The sequence below is a fragment of the Phalangium opilio genome, unplaced genomic scaffold, assembly GCF_054372755.1.
Source record: "Phalangium opilio isolate 3A_F unplaced genomic scaffold, DU_Popi_V2 ptg000046l_1, whole genome shotgun sequence".
Lineage (NCBI taxonomy): Eukaryota > Metazoa > Arthropoda > Arachnida > Opiliones > Phalangiidae > Phalangium > Phalangium opilio.
Genome location: NW_028324169.1, coordinates 5,943,695 through 5,952,173, shown reverse-complemented (window position 1 = coordinate 5,952,173; position 8,479 = coordinate 5,943,695). Strand labels below are relative to the sequence as shown.

Genomic DNA, 8,479 nt, shown 5'->3' with positions numbered 1-8,479 from the left:
CAGATGATCAGTTTAAAAAATTTCCTTATTTCTCACCCTGCTCGACGGGTTAGCTATTTTTTTGGCCAGAAAGAAAGAGAGAGAGAGGAGGGGGACCACGACCACGTGACTCTCGTTACTAGAGTTTAGAACGGTCAACGACTGCCGCGTCTCAATTTCTTTTTAGTGCAAGGGTGTTTTAAGTATTTATCTGGTGGCACATAGCTGTTAATAGAACTACAAAGGTTGTTTCGCTTTCATAGCTTTATTCTCTTAATCCGTTACTTTTAATTTTTAAGTGTTCCGACCGACTGAAAAATCGAAACCCTAAGTCCCTGTTCGTCGCGTAACTTATAAGAATCACTCTAATCAATAACTAAGTCACTCAAATTTTTACTTTAGACGAATTCAACGCTTTATTTAATTCCAATCAATAAAATTTCTTTTATTTCAAACTGTTCCTTCACTTTTCTTTTGCATTATTCTCTCCATTTGTATTATTTCCGTGGTACCTAAACCATTTTCATTTCTATTTTTTCCATGGTGCAGTACCTAAACCTTTTCCAGTTTCTATTATTTCCAAATTTGCTATTTCCATTCTTTAACTATTATGTCAGAAGACTACAGCTCGCCTAGGCCTGAGCTCCATTTCTTTTATTTTCTTATGTCCAACTAAGGGCTACTAGCATCTTTGCTAGTCCATAAATAACTATTTTCTTATGTCCTACTAAGGACCTCTAGCTTGTTCGCTAGCCCTGTTGCAATTTTATATTTTTCTTATGTCCAGCTAAGGACTTCTAGCTTCTCCTCTTGCCCATGACAATCTGATTTTTCTCTTATGTTCAAACGAGGACTCCTAGCTCTTTAGCTAGGTCTCAAAGTTCAATTTTCAATTTTCCATCCCTATTTTCTAAGTTCAGTTTTGTTTATACCAAAGCATTTATGGCCAGAGCATCGACCTCTACCCTTAAGATTCTATTCCCTCATTTTTCTCTTATGTTCAAACGAGGACTCCTAGTTCTTTAGGTAGGTCTCAAAGTTCAATTTTCAATCCCTATATTCTAAGTTCAGTTTTGTTTATACCAAAGCATTTATGGCCAGATCATCGACCTCTACCCTTAAGATTCTATTCCCTCATTTTCATTTTTATTTTTCTTAACTTTTAACCAATGCACGTTCATGTCATATAACACCCTGAATCTTTAAACAGTCCTATCCAAGCTAACAAGTTTTAATACTTTGTTTTTCAAGCGAACCGATCCCTTCGGTCGAGGATTATATTTCAAGTAGTTAAATTTATTTTTCTTACACAAAAATATTCGACTAAAGCTATCTATACTGTTTTTCTAGGAACACAAGTAATCCAAAGTTTACAAAAATATATATAACACAAATGAATAAATTGTTGAGATTTTATTGGATTTTTAGTGAACGTTTGGTTTACGCCAAATGTTCCTTTTCTGCGCGTCCGTTAAAGTATTTTTATCCCAAACATCTCTAAATAAATCATCCCAAATAAAATCCTTTAAATCAGGATTGTCATAGAGCTTTCTATTCACCTTCCATATCATAGAGCGACCGCAAGGAATTAAACTAGACATTACTTACAAGTGTTTAAGAGCTTGTAAAGCGACAGAAAGCGTCTAGAAAATTTTCGAATGAAGAAAGTATCGAGACTCTGGTCTTTAAATACTCCAAAAAATTGATATTCTACAGGGCCGGTAGGCCCTTGTAGATATGACTTGATACTCTTTTGTAACGTTAAAGCAAAATTCACATGCTTTTACCAATTTTCCTATGGAGATTAACATGGGTTTTTTCGTGATATTTAACCACCTCTAACTGAAAAACTAGAGCGAAGTTACTCTTCGGAATACTCTTAATTTAACAATTAAGTATTCAGGGTGTGCGATCGGCTAGTCTAATCAGAAACAATTAAGTCTAAGTATGTTAATTTTAGTTATTTACAAGTACGGCTTTGACCATCGTGATTGGACATAATAATAATTAGCTAGATCTCTTGGAAAACTCAGTGTTACTACGTATCTGTAGTGTGGTGGTTATCACGTCCGCTTCACACGCGGAAGGTCCCAGGTTCGAGCCCTGGTAGATACATCTATTGACCATCGTGATTGGACATAAGAATTAGCTAGATCTCTTGGAAAACTCAGTGCTAGCACGTATCTGTAGTGTGGTGGTTATCACGCCCGCTTCACACGCGGAAGGTTCCAGGTTCAAGCCCTGGTAGATGCATGTTTTGACCATCGTGATTGGGCAAAAGAATTAGCTAGATCTCTTGGAAAACTCAGTATTACCACGTATCTATGGTGTAGTGGTTATCACGTCCGCTTCACACGCGGAAAGTCCCAGGTTCGAGCCCAGGTAGATACATGTTTTAACCATCGTGATTGGACATAATAATTAGTTCGATCTCTTGGAAAACTTAGACTTACCACGTGTCTGTGGTGTAGTGGTTATAATAAATATTTAACAATTATTTCACTTCACTTGGTTTAATAATGTGATACCTATAGGTCGCGTACTTTTTCCCTACTTTTAAAACCATTAAACTAAGTAATATTAGAAGTTCAACAGATTGTCTAAAAAAGATGTTAAAAGCCACTGTAAATGGTGCATAAATGCCTAATATTTCCTTAATACTTGCAAATAATATTAGTAAATTGCGTGAATTGATCATAGAAATGGGGTTAAAGTACACCCTAAATGATGTCTTTTTTGGCACTGGAAAAAACAGCATATATGGTGTTTGAATGCACCATTATATTTTAGAGTGCAAATGTATGACGGTAAAGCAAACATAATTATTCAAAATTTAATTACATTAAGACTGAAGTGACAGATATTATATAAAAACGTCTTGGTTTGAACCAAGGCCGAAAAAACAAACGATATGTGTGAGGTTTATCAATTGACTGAAGTTTCAGATATTGAAATTTTTTTCTAGTTCTTTTTATCCACTCAATCCTTAATCAATATTTAATTCAATCAACTGATTTTACTGTTAATCGATCTAGTCCCTCTAAATTAATTGAAAAAATTACATATCTACGCTTTTTCAAGAACAATTAATTTCATGATAAAATGTTTTCGGAAAATGTAATTGTTCTTGAAAAAGCGTAGATATGTAATTTTTTCAATTAATTTAGAGGGACTAGATCGATTAACAGTAAAATCAGTTGATTGAATTAAATATTGATTAAGGATTGAGTGGATAAAAAGAACTAGAAAAAAATTTCAATATCTGAAACTTCAGTCAATTGATAAACCTCACACATATCGTTTGTTTTTTCGGCCTTGGTTCAAACCAAGACGTTTTTATATAATTATTTATGCCCCCAAAAATACATTTTTATTTATTGTGGAGTTGATACTAAAAATTATAGAGGATAATGCCATACCTGCCTATATAAAAAATACCCCTATAGTTTAATATTAATATACAATTATTTAGATTTATATCATATTAAAAACCATTTTTCTCCATCCCAAAATAATTACTTTTAACCTTCATTAAATTTTTTTTCTTTATATAATGCGATCTTATGTGAATTATTCAAATTAAATTATTCAGAACACGCCCAAACAAGCTTGGCATACGAATAATATTTGTCCCCTCGGGTTTCTATCAAAGTACCTCCTTTTTAACCTTTTATATAACACGATCTCTTTGAATTATTTGCATACGAAAAAATCTTAGACCTCGGAGAGATTTCTAATTTTATGCCTAATTAACTTTTTCCTATTTATTGAATTTTAAAATCTTGAAAGTATTGGCTTATTCAAATTTAATTATTCGAAACACACCCAAACAAGCTTCTGCATACAAAAAAAACTAGGACCTTGAGCTAAATAGAGATTTCTAACATTATAAATATATATGTAAAAGTCAATTATGAATTTATTAGCGGAAAGTTTAACATCTTCTCCTCCCATTATACAAGGTGTTTTTTCGCTTGCCATAAATCAAAATGTGTGAGTTAATACTCGAAAACCTGAGAAACACACGAAACAGTGTTACAATTAATTCGTCATATAGGACATGTCAAGAATTTTCTCTATTATAGTCGCTTTGTTTTTTTCACCTTCTAGCCACAAAAAACATTAGGATTTTTTTTCTTTTGCGTTACCTTAGAGTAATATTTCAAAGTACATAACTTGTCAAAAATGATTGGCTAGCTTATTTTAATATTTATCTACGCTTCTAGTCATGTTTCTTATTTGTTTGGAAGAGTAACGGTTGCTTATTTCGGTATATTTATAAACATAATCTCTAGAAGGACTATAATTAAGTCACAATGAATTATCCTATAATATTTTTTACTTAGAGGCATGTATACTTATTACAGGGTCCAAAGTTAGCTCTAGTATAAAAATAGAAAAGGAAACAGATTTATTTAACACGTTAATTTTACAGCTTAAAAAATAAGCCACTAAGTAACAGTTTTTTAAGACACCCTCCACTCTCTACAGCATATTCAATTTAGTCACCTCTATGATTGACGTAATTCTCTTTGGCATCAATTTCAGAGGTTTGCCTCTAGCATAATATTCAGCTGGGATTCCTTGTAATAGAAAAAAATTGGACCGGTAAGCAATCTATGGGTGCTTTTTTTAATCGAGACACATCCTTCCTCTCAATGTAGGTATTTTAGCCCTTTCTTTGACCAGCCCAGCGTGTAACTTTAAACCATTCTTAGGTCTTTTGTAACGAGGTAAACGCGTACGGAAATATTTCACTCCTCCCTCTCAAGGTTATTTGCGAGTCTTTCGCCGCTAAGAGAGAGAGAAAGTAAATTACGCGGAAAAAAAACTGGCTTTCTGTAGTAGGGAAAAAAAGAAAATCAAGGTGAGTACAAGACTAGACGTAAAAAAAGGGTTATGGGAACTAATTTTTTGACGGTATATATACTGGTTTTTTAAATGTTAACAATTTAAACTCTTTGAGACCCTGAAGGCGTCTCTCTTTACAATCGGTGAGTAACGGGGTAGAATCTCTTATTTTTGCCGCGGAAGTTAAAGAAATATATTTAGACTTAGCAATATATATTTGTGAGAAAATTTTCTTGAATATTTAAGTTGAATTTGACGGCCGCGCATTACGATCTTGTTGGCGGTACTTTAACGCCATCGTTAACCCGTAAAAAGCGATAACGAGGGCCTCATCACTTCTAAAATTATGGATTCGCAGCCAAGTGTTTTCTATATTAAAAGTTTTCAAAAACACAGGAATTATTTGATGACTAAGTTCCGAAGCGTGACTCGGTATGTACAGCCACTTGCTATGTACCAGACTTTAGCTAATTTATTTTTTTTTGTTGCAGCCCGCGTTTTGAGGATTATTAATATTTTGTCGAGATGTGGCTCGGATTTTTCTCCGGGAATTACGCGGGCCCCCCAATGGGTTATCATTTACCTTTAATCTATGAGTTTTAATAGGCAAGGAAGCGAGTTTCTTGCCACATAATGGGGTTTTTCTGTAAAGGCTTTACAGGAAATCTTTTTATATGTGACAAAAAACCCGCTTGTTTACTTGTCAAGATTCATAAACCAGGGGCCCAATGAGGGTTCTTTGGTGGCTCTCGTAAAATAATTGGGGACTGCTGAAATAAGGGGGAATCCTGCTCTGCCTTACGCATTCTTGATGCAGATTAAATGTTTTGAGTTTTCGGAATGTGGACCAGGATTTTCTCTTAAAGATCGTACTAATTGGCTAATATTTGAGTTTTTTTTTCGCCTGACAAAAGGATGAAAATATTAGTTTCCCCGTCTTATTTGTCGTTGTTAGAGCTAAAAAAATGTATAAAGATATATTCTGTATCTAGTTTAAAACTCTAGTCTCGTTAAAATTGATAAAAAGCCTCCGGAAATATCTCTCACTGAAGCCGCGAAGAATGACCTTCTTTTTTTAGAATCTCTTTTTTTTTTGCCCTTGGCTATATTGAGGCGAGTAAAACTCGCGCAAATCCAAATTTCTCTCTCTCTTAACGGCTAAATGGAAAATTTAGGTATTTAGAAATGAATTCTTTTGTATAAATATTTGGACACTTTAAGAACGCAAATAACGCCTTTGTTTGGCTACTCATTTGTTTATTTTGTATTTAATTTTTGTACAAGACGCAAGAGTAAATATCTTTTGTTTTTTTAAATGTGTGTCTGTTTTTTCATTAACTTTTGACTTAGAAGGAAACAAATTTGATTTGTCTCAAAATCAAGTTTTTTTGCCGGCGAATAATAAAAGGCCATAAATTGCTGGCGGGAAAATTTAAACAGCGACGGTCTGTACGTGTTCGAGTTAAGGCAAACGTAGTTAAATTGGTTACCCGTATTAATGGCGTAGTCAGGGTAAATGGTCTGATCTACGTACAATTAATTAAACAGTAACACCCTGTATACGAATCCAGGTTAATCCGAGCTTGTTTATTTGTACACCGGGATTTGAACTCGCTACCTTTTCGTTTACAGCATTAGAAAACCTTGCTTTTCGTCAACTAACCACTGACAACGTTTATTTTCGCTAAGCCAACGGGGACACCCTAGTTAAAACATCATCCTTGGAACATCTACATGGGTAAGTAATCAAACGGTAGCAGGTACATAAGTAATCCACCCATTATTAGTCCAATCAAAGGGGGGTAAATCTATACTTGGACGAAACTTGGTTGGACCAGACATAATTGGGTTTGTTTTGACTAGTTCGGAAACCCTTCAATGGGTGACATCTATTTGAAGTACAGTTTAAAGCATAAAATAACAGGGTGAAAGGCAGGGATTGAACTTGTTTCGGGTTTTTTTTTCTTGGGCTACAACCTCTACATCGATAAGACTAGACTGATCCGGGCTAGTTTCCATTTGTTCAATGGGTAAATTCCCTTAATAGTTACTAAAATAACCCGCTAGAAGCCATGGCTCGTATAATTATATAATTAATATATTTTAGTTTTGGTTTGAGTCTGAGTCTGGAGGATGACGTCATAGTCATCCAGGTTGAAAGCACCCTCTACGACTGGGGCTGGACCGGACTTGTTTTAATTGATTATATGGGTAAATTACCTTATTAGTTACTAAAATAATCCGCTAGAAGGAGGGGCTGGTTGTAAGTTTTTTAAATTTGGTACCCTTTACTAGTAGGGCTGGTTCGAACTTGTTCATGACCACTGAACGGGTCACAGCTATTAATGGTTACTAAAATAGTCCGCTAGAAGGCGGGGCTGGAGAGAAGTTTTTTAAATATGGCGCCAATAATTTCATATAAGTTTGAGTTGGAAGGATGACGTCATGGATGCCCAGGTTGAAAGCAGCTTTACCAGTAGGGCTGGTAGTCCGAGCTTGTTTGGAGGGTAATTAAATAGGTCATTTCCCCTTAATAACACGCTGGAAGGTAGGACTGGAGGTAAGCTTTTTTAAAGTCCGGGCTGGTTTGGGTTTATTAAAGGGGTACCGCCCATTACTAGCACCCTAGCAGGCAGGGTAAGATTGGGGGATGACGCCAAGGTTGAATATAGCTTGTTTTTGTTTTGATTAAGAAGATGACGTCATGGGTGTTGAAAATAACACAAGGTAGGAACTCGTGGTAGTCTGGAGCTATTAAAAGGGGGTAAAACCCCCCTTAATAGCATGGTGGAAGGCAGGGTAAGTCAGGTAGGATTTTTTATGGTCCAATCTTTGGTTGGAGGGTTAATCCGGGCTTGTTTGGGGAAAAATGGGTTAAACCCACCCCGTTAATATTCATAGACGGCGACATAGCACGGTGGAAGGCAGGGTATGTCAGGTAAGATTTTCTCATACAATAACGTAATCTTGGGTCTTAAATTTAAACGGGGATCTTGCAAAAGGAACTACAACCTCCGAGGGTTAGCCGAGCTTGTTTTGGGGGAAAAATAGGTAAAACCCCTCTAAAGAGTCATAGCATGGTGGAAGGTAGGGTTGATCAGGTAGGAATTTAGCTTAATCTTTGGGTGGAAATTTTTGTTTGAGTTTGGTGGATGGGGAGAGGGTGGCCATCTTGGGGTGGCGGCCATCTTGGATCCATGTCTATCTGTATAGTCATCACTACTACCCTTTTCCTTTCCGGTACTGCAGGACTCGTCATTCTCCACACGCTTCATTTTTTTAAGCGCTATATCATATGATGCTGTAGAAGAAAAGTTATTGTTTTTAAGTCCATATTCGCGGTTATAGACTCTTTAGCATTGCATCATACCGCAACGAAAAAGAACGTCGATGTCATATTTTTTCCACGACTTGATTGGCTCTGCAAGTTTCTTGGCTAATCTAGACGCTTTTTTGTAATTTGACGGAAAACAGCTATTGTTATGAAGTTCATCAACCCAGGTGTAGGGTACTACTGCAAGACTGTTGTTTTCCTTGAACTCAACCACAAAAAATGGGCTAGCATCCGTTACGGACATTTTCCTGCAAAAACACGAAAGTTTACGTTATATTTAAGGATGAATATTTTATGGATAAACTTTAACTGATA

The 8,479-nt window shown here is 35.7% G+C and overlaps 2 non-coding genes across 2 annotated transcripts; both read left to right on the top strand.

Annotated features, from left to right (window-relative positions):
* Positions 1 to 2,021: 2,021 nt before the first annotated feature.
* On the top strand, positions 2,022 to 2,094 carry TRNAV-CAC (transfer RNA valine (anticodon CAC)). Its single transcript has one exon. It is a non-coding gene; the product is annotated as a tRNA-Val (tRNA).
* A 203-nt stretch (positions 2,095 to 2,297) lies between these two features.
* TRNAV-CAC (transfer RNA valine (anticodon CAC)) lies at positions 2,298 to 2,370 on the top strand. The gene has a single exon. It is a non-coding gene; the product is annotated as a tRNA-Val (tRNA).
* Positions 2,371 to 8,479: the final 6,109 nt, after the last annotated feature.